This window comes from Martes martes, assembly GCF_963455335.1.
Source record: "Martes martes genome assembly, chromosome: 9".
Classification (NCBI taxonomy): Eukaryota; Metazoa; Chordata; class Mammalia; order Carnivora; family Mustelidae; genus Martes; species Martes martes.
Window position 1 is genome coordinate 92,852,387 of NC_137896.1, and position 16,713 is coordinate 92,869,099.

The window sequence follows — 16,713 nt, forward strand, 5'->3', positions numbered from 1 at the left end:
CTAAGGCTCCTAGTCTCCTCTTGGTCATGACAGTGTCTCTGACTTTCTTTGTTTTTTTTTTTTTTTAATTTATATCAGTAATGATTCATGGATATTTATTTTATACTATGACAATAATCAAATAATAGGTTTTTTTTTTTTCCTCACAAATTGTTGAAGCTTTATAGCCATAGTTTCCTGTGAATAAAAAACCTACATCCATGGAGGGTCATTTCTTTAAAATATAATCACTTTTGTTGGTCACCTTCAGTTCTAGATGTGAAAGCTAGTTTTAGAGAATGCAGCTCCTATAAATCTTCACAATCTAAATTAAGCAGTTCTTCCATCCTTTTTGTCAGTCACATCTTTTTCATCCTGTTTACCTTTCAACCTAAAGATGGAAATTGCTGCACTGATCTTTAAAATTAGTCATCTTATTCCGGAACACAATCACCAGAATAACCTCCAAAGTATCAAGTGACAATGATAATGACTATTACCAATAGGTAATACCTCCAGCTCTCTCTCTCAAATAAATAAATAAATAAAGTCCTAAAAAAAATATTTTTTAGGTGGGTGATTGGAGCCATGGAAGCCATGTTCTAAGCATCAAGACAAGACCATGGCAGCTCTTTTTTTTTTTTCCCCTTTAAAGACTTTATTTATTTATTTGACAGACAGAGATCACAAGTAGGCACAGAGGCAGGCAGAGAGAGAGAGGGGTAAGCAGGCTCCCCGCTGAGCAGAGAGCCCGATGAGGGGCTCGATCCCAGGACCTTAGGATCATGACCTGAGCTGAAGGCAGAGGCTTAACCCACTGAGCCACCCAGGTGCCCTGCATGGCAGCTCTTATAGAGAAACCTTGCCAAATCCAGTAACAGCTCTTTTCCAAACTTCTCATCATTTGAGAAAATCAAGCCTGATTTTATTTATTTATTTATTTATTTATTTATTTATTTAGGTAGTTGGAAGTAAGATTCTGTAACTTGTCCAGAGTGTTGTAGGTTCTTTTTTTTTTTCTTCTTCTTCTTCTTCTTTTTTGGTACCAGTTGTAGTTCTCTCAATAACTGTCATTAAAGATATGCTAAGTTGAAAAAAAAGATATACTAGGTTGTAATGCAATAAAATTACCAAATTTGGGAGGCTTAAGAAAAAAAAAGGGAGCTTATTTTTTGCTTGTTCTATATGTTCACCGAGGATTGCTTGGGTTGTTCTTTGTGTTGTCTGGGACAAAGATCTTTTCTGGAATAGCTACTATGTACAACATTGCTTATCATTATTACAGAGAGAAAGACAACTTCTGCTGATGTTTCCAACAATTAAATTCCATAATCCAAGAGGAGAGAAAGTACTTGGCTTATAACTTTTTGGCCAGCACTAGTTGCTTGATCCCACCCAACCAGCCATATGAGGAAGTAAGATCATAGGAGAAAATAGATATTCAGAAGAATTTTTTCAAGATCATACATATAATAAATGCCAGAATCAAAAGTAAACTCATATCTTTCTCACTCCAGATTAGGTTTCTTCATATTAAACCAGGTACTTTACACAGTTCTAGTAAAACCGGGCAGTGGAGACAGAATATAATTCACATTTGCCTAAGAAATAAAATAACCTGCTCATCAATTAACATTTTAAACCTGATACTTGGACAAATAATTCCTCAAAACTGTGTTCACTTTGAGTCGGTAATAGTTTATAAATAAGCATAAATATTTAATGTTATGAGCCACCCACTTAGGATTCATGAACATGAAACTCCTTGATTTTATCATCCCATTTAACTTCTCTAAAGGAAAAAGCAAGTATCAGTAGAATTTTTTTTTTTTTACCAGATATGTATGTGTTGCTTTCATTAGTTCTTAGACCTACTATAACTTTCTATAAATATCATGAAATGCCAGATGATTATAATATTACTTTAAATATACATTAGAATCTGGTATAATTAGTTACACATGAAAATATGATAAAGACAGATGATAGATGATGATAGATAACGTTTTCTTTGAACAACTCATTTTAGAATGGGTAGATTGTGGGTATTTTCAGAACTCTAGCTCAGGTTATAACCCCAGTTCCTGCATTTAGCCTAGACAAAGAATTTAAAGAATTAGATCTCTGAAAGTAAATGAGCCAGAAATATCCATTCTAATAAACACTACCATTATATTCATTCAGGCCCAAGCACATTATATACCTAGAACAAATTATTCAGATAGACTAATGGATGATACATCTAAAATGCTGGACTTAGTCCTCAAATGAATATTGGTACTATTATTTTGATGGTTTTTCAGAGTAGACTCAAGATCCTGATAAGTCAATACTATATATGCATGTATCTTTCTCAGGAATAACAAATCAGCAATACTTGGGGCAATTTAAGAATCTTACTCCAACTACCAAAAAAAAAAAAAAAAAAAAATCAGGCTTGATTTTCTCAAATGATGAGAAGTTTGGAAAGAGCTGTTACTGGATAGGCAAGGCTTCTCTATAAGAGCTGCATGATCTTGTCTTGATGCTTAAAACATGGCTGCCATGGCTCCAATCACCCACCTAAAATTTTTTTTTAAAGACTTTATTTATTTATTTATTTGAGAGAGAGAGAGCAGGAGAGAGTACAAGAGGTGGGGGCAGAGGTCCGAGGGAGAGGGAGAAGCGGACTCCCCACAGGGCAGGGAGCCTAATGCAAGGGCCTACATCCCAGGATCCTGAGATCATGACCTGAGCACAAGGCAGACACTTAACTGACTGAGCCACCCAAGTACCCCAACCATCCACTTTTAATATCAAGGAGCATGCGGTAAGGACATGATCAATTATTTATGTCTCTTTTGAACCTTTTTTTCAGAAAACAAAGCCTTCTCAAACCACCCCCAATTTCCCTTAGTTTATGTACCTATGGAAAGAGGGTTACATGACTCATTCAAGTGAGACTGATAAAATGAGCCAAGAATGGTGAAGAATATCTTAGACCGATAATAACACTTTAACTGGGTCTAGACACAAATATTCTCTTAGCCTGCAAAATGAAGATGTGGATTTCACAGACAACTGTTAGACACAACTTGAATGGCAATTGTCATGTCACAGATTTATGGAGAGAATACCAATGTATTTATTTTCAAAGCAAAATAAACCTAAAGTGAAAAGTGACACATCATTGTTTCTGTCATATTCTATTTATTAGACTTACTAAATGCAACCTACACTCAAGGAGAGGAAATCACATAAAGACAAGAATACTTGGAGGCAGGGATTATTTGGGGACATTTTATAGGTTGCGTACAATCAGCAAATAAACATCTTCTTGAAAATAGCATGTAACTGAATCCAAACAATATACTAAAATTTGGGGGCACCTGAGTGGCTCAGTCATTAAGCCTCTTCCTTCAGCTCATGTCATCATCCCAGCAGCATTGGGCTCCCTACTCAGTGGGAAGCCTGCTTCTCCCTCTCCCACTCCCCCTGCTTATGTTCCCTCTCTTGCTCTGTCTCTCTTTATCCGATAAATAAGTATTAAAAAAAATACTAAAATTTGTCACCTTTTAATAGGGTAATTAACCCCCTTCAAAGATGCAGTGATTATTTTGTGGTGCTGTATTTCTTCTCATTTCAGGAAATTTTTTTTTTTTTAAGATTTTATTTATTTATTTGACAGAGACAGAGACAGTGAGAGAGGGAATACAAGCAAGGGGAGTGGGAGAGGGAGAAGCAGGCTTCCCACCAGGGAGGGAGCCCGATGCGGGCCTTGGTCCCAGGACCCTAGGATCATGATCTGAGCTGAAGGCAGATGCTTAATGACTGAGCCACCCAGGCACCCCTCATGAAATTCTTATGTATTGAGTCTGTTTATTGAGTTTTTTTTTTAGCTTTCGATAGATGCATTGTTTTCTTTCTTGTATTTTTGAAATAGTCTATATTCTATTTTATCATATTAGTAATTATAAATTTTCCCCAAACCTAGTTTTATTATAATTATTAGATATGATACAGTATTTATATCACAGCCTCAGACAAAATATACCCTTCCTTTTCCATCTTCCCATTCTACTGCCACATTCTCAAATCAGAATTTGGTTCAAATCATCTGATAACTTTGTGCCTAATTACCATTTTTTAAAAAATATTTTATTTATTTGACAGACAGAAATCACAACTGGGCAGAGAGGCAGGCAGAGAGAGAGGAGGAAGCAGGATCCCTGCAGAGCAGAGATCCCGACGCAGGGCTCGATCCCAGGTCACTGGGATCATGACCTGAGCCGAAGGCAGAGGCTTTAACCCACTGAGCCACGCAGGCGCCCCCCTAATTACCATTTTATTACTGAGCTTTGGCATCATCTTCTATTTAGAAATTATTTCCTGGCAAATCCACTTGACCTTTGAACAGTACTGGTTAGAACTGTACAGATCCACTTACACACAGATTTTTTTCAATAAATACAGTATGGGATTGGAAATATATTTTCTCTTCCTTGTGATTTTCTTAACAGTTTCAATGCTCTAGTTTATTTTATGTAAGAATATAGTATAAAATATAATATACAAAATATGTGTTATCAACTATTTATGTTAATGGTAAGATTTATGAACAAAAATAGGCCATTTGTAGTTAAGTTTCTGGAGTGTTAGATATGTGGATTTTCAGTTGTATAGCATGCAATGTCCCTAACCACTGTGTTGTTCAAGAGTCAACTGTAGAGTGAAATTCATAACTACATTTTCAACAATTATTATTTAATCTAAGATAAATCTAATACTCACATGGACTTCATCAAATTTCCTTCTTACCCACAAAATCTCAAATATAAATTTCTCAGAGAAAACTTTTCACCCTCCAAGTGAAGTTAGTTTAGTCTACTAGAAATGTTCATAGCAGTGTACACTTCCCCTCTGAATTGATACCATTTATATATTTATTGATGTATTTTTAAAAATTTTTATTTAAATTCAATTTGGTTAACATATGCTGTATTATTAGTTCCAGAGGTGGAATTTAGTGATTCATAAGTTGCATATAACACCCAGTTCTCATTACATCAAGTGCCCTCCTTAAAGACCACCACACAATTATCCTATCTCCCCCACCCACCGACCCTCCAGCAACTCTCAGTTCGTTTCCAATAGTTAAGAGTTTCTTACAGTTTGTCTTCCTCTGTTTTCATTTTTTTCTTTTAAGATTCTATTAACTCATTTGAGAGAGAGAGAGAAAGAGAGATAGCCAAGACATGAACAGCCGGGAGAGGAAGAAGCAGTCTCCCCACTGACTATGGGATCATGACCTGAACTGAAGACAGATGTTTAACCAACTGAGCCACCCAGGTGCCTTTTTTTTTTTATCTGTTTTTATCTTATTTTATATCTCCTTCCCTTCCCCTATGTTCATCTGTTTTGTTTCTTACTTTCCACAAATGAGTGAAATCATACACCATTTGTCTTTCTCTGACTGACTTATTTCGCTTAACATAATAACCTCTAGTATGGATGTATTTTATAAAAATCTGATTAATTTTTGTTACTTCCACTATACTGTAGGCCTCAAAAGGTAAAAATTGTGCCTTTTTTGTTGTTGTTTTTCACAGTTATATCCTTTGTACAGTAGTACAAAGTTGATAAGAAACATTTTTAATTTAAAAAACACATATGGGCATCTGGGTGGCTCAGTGGGTTAAAGCGTCTGCCTTCGGCTCAGGTCCTGATCCCAGGGTCCTGGGATCGAGCCCCACATCGGGCTCTCTGCTCAGCAGGGAGCCTGCTTCCTCCTCTCTCTCTGCCTGCCTCTCTGTCTATTTGTGATCTCTGTCTGTCAAATAAATAAATAAATAAAATCTTAAAAAAAAAAAAAGGAAAGAAAGAAAAAAAAAGAAAATATATTTAAAAAATTAAAAAAATAAAAAACACATAAATTTTGATCATAAAGAAAATCTAACCCACTTCACAGTCACACTTGGAAAAAGACATTTCAGAAAATGTGAAAAATTTTACAATTAGATGCCTGAAAAACACACTGCCTCTTCATAATATGACAGAGTTCACTTCCTTTAGAGTGGAAATGGATCTTAACATGTGGTCTGAAAGTGGCTATCACTATGCTATTTTATACAAAAATAACAAATATACAGATTTTTTAGGCCATTTGAATTACCATAAAATAAAAGTACAATGTTTTTTTCTTTTCTTTCTTTCTTTTTATGTCTAATGTAAGAGCATTCCTGGGGTCCATTTTTAAACTTATTCTCTTTTTTCAAAGGAGAAAAATTAGTCTTTATTACAAATCCTGTACACATACACAATATTATAGTCATTTTACAAAGAATCTAACCATAATATAAATTGTTAGCTCTCTTCTTTGTAAAACTTTTGTTTACCCTCTTGGAAAATTATTTTCATCTTTTTCATGCATACACAAATTCCTCAAATATGAAGCCTAAAGCAACATTAAGAACTCAGTTTTTTTAATGTGACTTTATAGTCTTTGTATACATAGTGAGACTTTATTCAGCTGCAATGTTATTTCAATACTGTATTAAGACAGATTATTCTGGGGAAGCTAGGTGGCTCAGTTGGTTAAACATCTGCCTTCGGCTCATGGTCCCAGGGTCACCTGTGTCAGGCTCCCTGCTCAGAGGGGAATCAGCTTCTCCCCCTCACCCCCCAACTTGTGCTCATGTTCTCTCTTTCTCTCAATAAATAATAATTTTTTAAACTGGTTATTCCTTCATTAACTCATTCACTTACTCATTTATGCATTCATTCATAAATTTGTAAAAATTATAGACTCAGCTAAAACTACACATTGAATCCATGTTACGTGTCAAATGTTACGCTCATCATTAAAGGTGAAGAAATGATTAGGGCGTAGACTCTCAGTTGTAGGAAAGCTATATATGCAAACGCTGGTGTACACACTAGTCAGCAAACTGCACAGTTGAGGTACGGTTATTACCGTGCTTACGTGAGAGGAGTAGGTCTTCTTCCTTTTAGAGTGGAAGGAGAGTACACAGGGTAAGTGAAATCTGAGCTAAAGTCTAGAAGGAAAGCTTATTTTATTGTACTTAAAAAACATAACGTGATATCTAGCCTCTTAACAAATTTTTAAGTGTAGGGTTCAGTATTAAATATAAACACAATGTTATACAGGCAATCTCTAGAACTTTTCCATTTGCCTGAGTGAAAATATGTACTCACTGAACAACAATTTTCCTATCCACTCAGACATTGGCAATCACTATTTTACTTTCTGTTTCTATGAGTTTGACTAACTTTAGATACAGCATGTAAGTGGGATCATGTACTGCTTGTCTTTGTATAACTGGCTTGTTTTACTTAGTATCAAGTCTCAAGGTTAAACCATATTGTAGCATATGACAGACTTCCCTTCTTTTTTTGTGTTCCGAATAATATTCCATCATATGTATCATATTGCCATTATCTAGTCATCTGTGGACAGACACTAAGGTTGTGTTCATGTCTTAGCTGCTCTGAATAATGCTGCATTACACATTGGAGTGCACTTATCTCTTTGAGATCCTAACCCAATTCCTTTGGATAAATATTGCAAAGTGAAATTGCTGTCCATAAGCCAAGAGTGTGATTGGACCACCTTTTGCTAGTGTCTAGGAGGTAACAAAAGGGCACAATACTCAGTCACATAAAGAAAATTAGGCATTTGTCACATGGATCCCCTCTACTATCTCAGCAGAAACCAAAAATAGAGATGAGACCATCTGGGAAAAATCTGCTGAGAAGCCCCTTATATAATGGAATATATCCCTGGACATAAATGGGAACCCCACAATGAGGATATTAGGTCAGCAGAATATTAGCAGATTTGTTTGAACAGGACAAATAGAGGACAAGATGAAAAAAAATTGTTGGATTACTAAAATTTTATAGCAGTTGAAAAAACTGCCAACCAAGAATACTCTATTCAACAAAGTTATCCTTCAGAAATGAAAAAGAAATAAAGATTTTCCCAAACAAAGATGTAGTAGGGAGTTCATCATCTCTAGACTTGACTTAAAACCGAAAGGACATCTTCAAGCTAGAATGAAAGGGTACTGAATAGTAACATGAAAATATACAACACATTAAATATAAACACATTAAAGGTAAGTATATAACCAAGTCCAGACTTCTCTGAAACTGCAATATGGTAGTGTGTGAACCACTTAATGCTAATAATAAACACTAAAGGATAAGAGTATTAAAAATAACTACAGCTATAATAATTTGATAATGAACACACAATATATAAAGATATAAATTGTGACATCAAAAACATAAAAATGGAGGTAAAAATAAAAGGTAGAGTTTTTGTATGTAGTCAAAGTTAAATTGTAATATAGGAGGTAAAAAACCACTTACCATTAAGATGAACTTGTTTATGTGATAACAGATATGAGATATGGGCTATTCAAATAGGATGTGAACAAGGTTTACTATATTAGATATGGTTTTAGGAATAAGGCTGATCCAAGGGAAGTTAAGTTTTCTCCTAGATTCTTTTTTTGCCTGAATTATGTTGCTGAATTATTTTAATGTTTTGTATGTGATGCTTTGTTTAACCATTATGCATATCCTTGTTAATCTCATGTATGCATAACTATATGTGTGCCTTTGCATATTATTACATTCTGTTAGCTTTTTAATCCTTCATCTTCCACAAATTGCCATGCAGGTTTTATTTACTGTCCTGCTTGCTTAATCCTGATGCATTATTGATGTTGGACCTCATGGAAAACAGGGACAGTGGTATCCTGGCTGCAGCATGCAGGATTTCATATCTTGAGGGGCTTAAAAATGCTGATTTCCACTGACCTATCCCATAGATTCTGGGGATCAGCATTGTTTTATCTCCAGAGGTAATTAAGACAATGATCAAACTGCTTTTGAAGTTCCCAAAGCATGAGCCCCCTTCTTGAGCCACTCACAGCAACCTTCCATCCTGTCTGCCAGTTAAGGTTAGTACCGTATCTAAGATGTTACTACTACCTTGATCTCAGTTTTATAACTGCTTATGTGAAATGTGGTGGCTAAATATGATGTTAGTTGGCTGCATGGTAGGGAATTGTGGGAAATCTTACATCTTTGAGAGGGATGGGACCTCCTTATTTTTCCATCAACATATTTACATATTTAATTCTTTGTGTCACATTGTCTATTTCTTACACTTTTTTGTGTCGTATTATTGTGGTTAGCATAAGACTATATAATCAGGAAAATGTCTTAAAATTATGCATATAAAGCTAGTTATCTGATTAAACAAGTTCTGAAATTCTTAAGATGCAATCATAGATTTTCAAAACAACAGAAAAACATTGAGTTAAAGCATACATGTAATATGCGTTTCCATGGTAGGTTTATATTATTGCTGAAAACTAAAAGATCATAGGACTTGATAGGTATCTTAATTCCCCTCTAGTTTTAGAAAAAAATCTATCAAATAAAGTATTCTTGAATCTGGGCCCATAAAACAAATGTTCATTTATTTGGGTGTTGCAATAAAAAAGTAGGCAACATAGATCTGGCTGGGTGCTCCAAATGATCAAAAAAACCCTCTGTAGTGTGGCATGTTCAAGGGATTCTTTTAATGTTTCTTGCTATCAGAGATGAAACAAGACTTTATAACTACTTAGTTCCTTGTATAGATTGAGAGTATGGATAGAGTCACATTCAGCTATTGTCCATCTCTTCTATCACTTGTGGTTAGAATCTTTCTTATTTCTATCTGTGGAAAGTATTTATTCCCATGGTACTCCAAAAAAGCCTGTAAGTTTACCAAACATAAACCTTGGCTGTTCCTTTGTTGTCATTCCTTCAGACTAAGCTTATAGGGGATCCCTTAACCTTCATCATCTGTCATCACAGGATCTTGGAAGCACTGTGTACTTCTTCTTCTTCTTTTTTTTTTTTAATGTTTTATTTATTTATTTGACAGATAGAGATCACAAGGAGGCAGAGAGGCAGGCAGAGAGAGAGGAAGGGAAGCAGGCTCCCCGCCGAGCAGAGAGCCCGATGCGGGGCTCGATCTCAGGACCCTGAGATCATGACCTGAGCTGAAGGCAGTAGCTTAACCCACTGAGCCACCCAGGCGCCCCCACCGTGTACTTCTTTAACTACATTTATATGACATGAATAATCATTTTGTAAATGCATTTAAAATTAAAAGTTCTGTTAACATTCCAATGAGTGGCACAGACAAATACAGGACATACATAACTCAAGAAGTTAAGGCTTATATGGAAAGGAACAACTGTGGTTAGTACAAAGCTATTTGAAACCTAGCTGAAAATCAATACTAGTAATACATTGTGATTCAGTTGTCCATTTGTTGAGGCACAAAATAGTTATTGGGTTCTTATAATGAAAGAAAAGCTTTCTCTCCTTAGGTTGTAAATGAGTTTTTATATCCATATTATTTTTTAAAGAAACATTGTAACTCTTAGAAAAACTGCTATTTTAATGAACTGTGTGAATCCAGCTTCCAAAAATGCAAGAGAAAGGCGGACTAAAGCCAAGAGCTATAATTAACTGCATGCTTATTTGCTAAAATAAATGTGCAATTCTCACTTCTTTCCCTGAATGGAGTCACTGGGACTACTATCATTAGACTGCCATTACGGTCCTATCATTATAGAAATAATAAGAAACAAGCTCTGGAATCTGCTTTTCTCTTCAATTTAGGGGTAATTTGGTGGTAGAAGCAGAAGCAGAAGTTATTTTTAGATGTACTCCATAACTCTAACATAGTGATACCTGCATATATTTGTAAATAAACATGATATCTGGTCATTCTGAATAGTGGCTTACGGTAAAAATAATAATGTGCATGTGATTAACATGCTTTATCAGAGCATATAACTTAACTTTGATTGCAAATTCAATTATGACACAGTAGAAACAAGTTCACTATTTCTGTTTTTATAATTTTCTCACTTTTCTGTAATTCAACACTGACTGTTTTGAGCGTTTCTTACAAACTAATGATTTTTCTACAGTTCACACCTTTTGCATCCTGCTGTTTCTGAGGCCTCTCTCTTTTGTCTTTCTTGGTTCTGATTCTACAGGCTTTGTTTTACACCCTAAGTGCTATATCATGCAAAAGTCCCTTTTACTAGCCTAGGCTTTTCGGCTATATGCCTGTTCTTGGGTGACCCAGAGACCCAGCAAAATGTGAAAATCTTTATCCTATGTTGCCCACTTAGCTGAGTTCTGCAGTGGCTCACGGGTCTACCATAGATAAAGATAGAGTGTATCATACAGAAATACTTAAACACGCATGATTTTAAACTAAACCCAAAATATTCTAAAATAAACTAATATTATTCTGGCTCACTTGCTCTTCATTTATCCTTAATTGTTTCACATTTTCAAGAAAAAATGGAAATCTTTTTCTAATGTTGCTCACTAAAGATTGGATTGGCAGCCAGGGATTTTACTGGTGATCTTGAAAAGAGGATCCCTAAACATAGTGGGGTCAAAGCTAGACTGCTGAAACTTTAAGATAGAGTGAAGAGATCAGAAAGTGGGGATAACAAAAACACTAGACAATAAGAGTAATTTTATTATGAAAAAGGACATAAGTTAAGAAACCAACTGATAAGGAATTTAGGTTTGAAGGATTTTTTTTTTGTTAAGATTGTAAATATTATAGCTATTATTGAACTGATTGTGTTGAAATTGTATTGAATTGCATTGAAATGAGAAAGCAGAAAGGTTTAAAAAAAAAAAAAAAAGATTATACCAAAGAGAGGTGTGTTAATTGCAGACAGAATGCAATTTAGTGAGTATATGGAGGGATTAGACTTAGGATTCAGAAGATGTCATTGTAAGGGGAAGGAAGGCTATGGATATGAGTTTAGAAAAAAATATTTTAGAAGATATTATGGAGGAAGAGGAAGACAAGGAGGTAAGTGAGGAAATACACACAGGCAACAGATTGTCAACAAATGGTAGATAGATGGATTGGAAGCTGCCATGGGAATGGCGTATTAAGGTAGTAGAGTTACTAAAGGAAGGTAAAAGGTAGTGATCAAGAAGCAGATAATGAGATTTTCAAGGTGATCTCACTTTAGAAATGCTTGGGTCAAGGAAATGTGTACCTAAGGGGAGGGGAGATCATTAAAAGATTGGTAACTCAGGAAAATTAGAGGTGAGGCTGATGAAGGAGTTTGCCAAAAGGATGGTAAAAAAAATAAAGGAGAGAAAGATTGATTTAGTACTGATAATCATCATTCTATAAAAGAGAATGACCTTGTTGATAACCTCAAAGAATTAGATGGGTTTTAGGAAGAGGCAGGGAGATGCCATCTAGAACAAGAAGGGCAACTGCCCCACTTCTGAATTTATACTTGAGGTATAGATTTTTTTAAAAACTAGTTATTTTCTTGAGACAGTCATAAAACCAAAACAACAACAGTGTAACTATAGAAAGCAAATTTTCAGAGATCGGGCCATAGGTATAGATTGTTCTGATCGTGAGTCACAAATTAGGGTATATGGGAGAGCATGAGAGATTAGAGATGGAGTCAGATAATGAACTATAAAGAGCCATAGGTAAAAACAGTTTGGATAAAAGTAGAAGCCAAGAGGATTTTTTCTTCTTTGGAACTTGAGATGATCAGAAATTTACTTTGTGATGGCATTGGTTAGTCCAGAGAACGTCTTAAGGGCCATGATTAATTAATGACAAATACAGCCTACTTTCTTTTTCAGCTTATAGTGATTGTATCGGGGTAGGAATGGCATTTGCTTCCTTTTTTTTTTTGCTCACCTCTTTCCCAAATGGCAAGACAGTATCTGACTCCTTCTTAAGCTGAAATGAGGAAAAAAGAAGAGTTAGAAAGTACTAAGTTAATTTCATTGGAACTCTTGTAACTTGGCTTCTTCACATTCTGTGAGTTAAGATTTTAATAGAACGCTTTCACTGGAGAGACACTGCTACTTTTTAACAGTTACCGTTCTACAATACCCTTGACCTGAATTGATGCATTTTCTTGAATTAGTGGCTCATCTCTACTTTATCAGTACACATTTAGGTTCTTCTCTAGCAAAACCTATTTGTGCTTCTCTGTAGTCCTTTTGTTCACAGTCTAAGGTATTTTCATGTTAACCCCCTCTCATTCATGGTCCACACACATTTTTGCTTCATAATTTGTGGGAGCACAATTTAATCTTAACGTAACAGCCACTTGCTCCTCTACCTCATTGCCAAAGCAAACAACTTAATTCTCAACCTCTAGATTTCCCAGATAGGAATAACATGTCAGCTTACCAACTCCTCCGATTTTAAGTAAACTCCTTTGAACATTACTGAATTCCCCACTTGAAGTACACTCCCTGGGCTTAAAGTGGGAGACTGGAACTCCATCCGATATAAACATACTTTCTTCATGGGAACAGTGGCATTTATAGTACCATAGCAACTTTCTACAAAGAAATTCTCTCCACATATACTTATCTTCCAACCTGACCCTTTCATATACTCAGTGCTAGTGGATCGCTAGTGGATTCTAGATTCCTAAAGCACATGAAAAAATCAACTATCCCATTTTGTCATACTTGTATCCTATGAGAGAGATTATTTTGTAAAGAATACTTATATTACTTAAAAAAGGGATTTTGATAATCATTCTGGTACAAAGGCAAAATAGCACTGTGAAGTGGCATATGAAAAGAAAAGAGATTTTTCATACTCTCAAGTCCTAGAAGAAGGAGCCATGGCACACCACTCAGGAAGCAACATGTGAGGAGCACCAAAGGAGTGGGCTTAACCAAGCAGATGGGGAGCTTAGAGAGTGAGGACTCATGAGGGAGAGTGGAGTACTTAAGCAAAAGGCCTGATGGGATTTCGCTGATGTGGTTGAATGTCATTAAGCAGGAAGGGGAATTTGTGGCAGGGTCCAGCTTTATCACACTGGTATACCCAGTTGCCTAAGCAAGGTGCTCAAAGCCTGTTTGTGGGGATGCTGAGGCATTAGAAAACCATAAAGTTAAAAAAAAAATTACAATATAGGGGTACAAATTTCTACAGAAATTCACAGCTTGATGAACTGATTCAGCTTCAAATCCAAAATCAAAATTCCTAAATCTGCCAAACCAGTGAGCTCCCTGGTCAGCTTACTCTGTTACTCTCCACGGAGGTCATTTTATTTTCATAAGTCTGTCTTCTACTCTATTTACCTTTTATTCTCATCTCATTTTAAACTAAAAGAATCATCCTCATTCTAAGGTTAATCATTTTAGATAGGAGGGGCCAAGATGGTGGAGGATTAGCAGACTGAAATGACATCAGATCCCAGGATTTCAGATAGAGAGTTATCAAAACATTCCAAACACCTACAAACTCAATAGGAGATAGAAGAGAGGAAGAGCAGCAGTTCTAGGAACAGAAAATTGACCACTTTCTGAAAGGTAGGACATGAGGAGAAGTGAATCCAAAATGATGGGAAGATTGACTGTAGAGGGAGGGGCCGACTCCCAGCAAGTAGTGGTTGAGTGGAGCACAAAATTGGAACTTATAGAAGTCTGCTCCACCGAGGGACATTGCTCCAAGGCTAAGCGGAGGTGGAACCTTCATAGGGACAGTGTGGTCTCAGGTCCCATGGGGTCACAGAAAGATGTGGGGTGTCTGAGTATGGCAGAGCTCCCAGGTATCAGAGCAGGGAAGCTGGAGATAGAGCTGAGGAGTGAGGTTTCAGATCAGGGTTACCTTAAACCATGATCCAAAGCACAGTTGGGCCACTGCTCTTTAAATAGGGACCCTACAAGTGGCAAATCTGGAGAGACCCCCCTCCTTCCTCCTCTAGGAGGAACAGTGTAGGAAAGCAAGGCAGGAATCTACTGGGTTTAGAGACTCCAAACAGGGCTGTGTGCCAGAGACAGAAATGCTTGGTCACAGGTTGGGTGAGCACAGAGTATGGCCGGACACCAGGGACACAGGAGTGATTGACTGCTATTCTCTCAGAGTGCACTGAGGAGTGGGGCCCTGAGCTCTCGGCTCCTCTGGGCTGGAAACTGGGAGGCCGCCATTTTTATTCCCATCCTCCAAAGCTCTATGGAAAGTGCTCAGGGGAAAATAAGCTCCTGAGAGCGAACCCGAGAAGATTACTTAGCCTGGGCCCTGGCAAGGGTGATGCAATTCTGCCTCAGACAAAGACATTTGATACTCACGGGAACAGGTCATTCCACCCAAAGATCAGCAAGAATATCTAGCCAAGACCAAGCTCACCAATCAAGGAGAACAGCAGAACTCCAGAGTTAGGGGAAAGCAACACACAGAATTCATGGTTTTTCCCCCATGATCCTTTGGTCTTGCAAAGTTAAATTTTTCTAATTTTATTTTTTCTCTTGTTCTATTTTTTTTAACTTTTCTTCTTTCCTCTTTTAATGTTTATTAACTAGTTTATCTTAACAATACCTTTCTAAAGAAAAATCTTTTTAAAAGTTAATTGTTATAGTCATAATTTATCCCTTCATTGTACTTAACCTTATTTTTTTGTATACATATAAGTTTTTTTTTTCCCCTTAAAATTTTAGGACACAATTTCTTTTAATAGATCAAAATGTACTCTAAATCTAGCACATGGTTTTCTTCTAGTCTCCACCCTGAGTACATTCTCTCCCGACTGCCTTTTTTTTCTTTTTCCAACCAACTTATCAATTACTTCTTTAGAATTTTTTTTTTAATTCACATCTTTACATTCATATTATATCCCTTCATTGTGTTTACCCTTATTTTTTATATATATAAGTTTTTCTTTCATTAAAATTTTGGGAGATAGTCAAGATGGCGGAGAAGTAGCAGGCTGAGACTACATCAGGTAGCAGGAGATCAGCTAGATAGCTTATCAAACCATTACAAACACCTACAAATCCAACAGGAGATCAAAGAGAAGAAGAACAGCAATTCTAGAAACAGAAAATCAACCACTTTCTGAAAGGTAGGACTGGTGGAGAAGTGAATCCAAAGTGATGCGAAGATACACCATGGGGGGAGAGGCCAGCTCCCAGCAAGCGGCAGGAGCAACAGAGCACTAAATCAGGAATTTTAAAACTCTGCTCCAATGAGGGACATCACTCCAGAGGCTAAACCGTGGTGAGGTCCACGTGGGGTCAGCATGATCCCAGGTCCCACAGGGCCACAGAAGGATCGGGGGTGTCTGAGTGTCGCAGAGCTCGCAGGTATTGGAGTGGGGAAGCTGGCTACAGAGAGAGAGCCAAGGAGTGAGCTCTCAGCTCAGGGTTACCTTCACCAGTCGCAGGCTGGGTGAGCTCAGAGCTCAGCCGGAGGCCAGGGGGTCGGGAGATATTGGGCACTTTTCTCTGAGGGTGCACTGAGGAGTGGGACCCTGAGCTCTCGGTTCCTCTGGGCCAGAGATTGGGAGGCCACCATTTTCATTCCCATCCTCCAGAACTCTACGGAAAGCATTCAGAGAACAAAAGCTCCTGAAAGCAAACCCGAGCAGATTACTTAGCCCGGCCCCTGGTAAGGGCGGTGCAATTCCACCTAGGGCAAAGACACTTGAGAATCACTACAACAGGCCCTTCCCCCAGAAAATCTACAAGAACTCCAGCCAAGACCAAGTTCACTCACCAAGGAGAGCAGCAGAATTCCAGAGGAGGAGAAAGCAAAACACGAAACTCATGTCTTTCTCCCCATGATTCTTTAGTCTTGCAGTTAATTTAATTTTTTTTAATTTAATTTTTTTTCTTGTGCTAATTTCT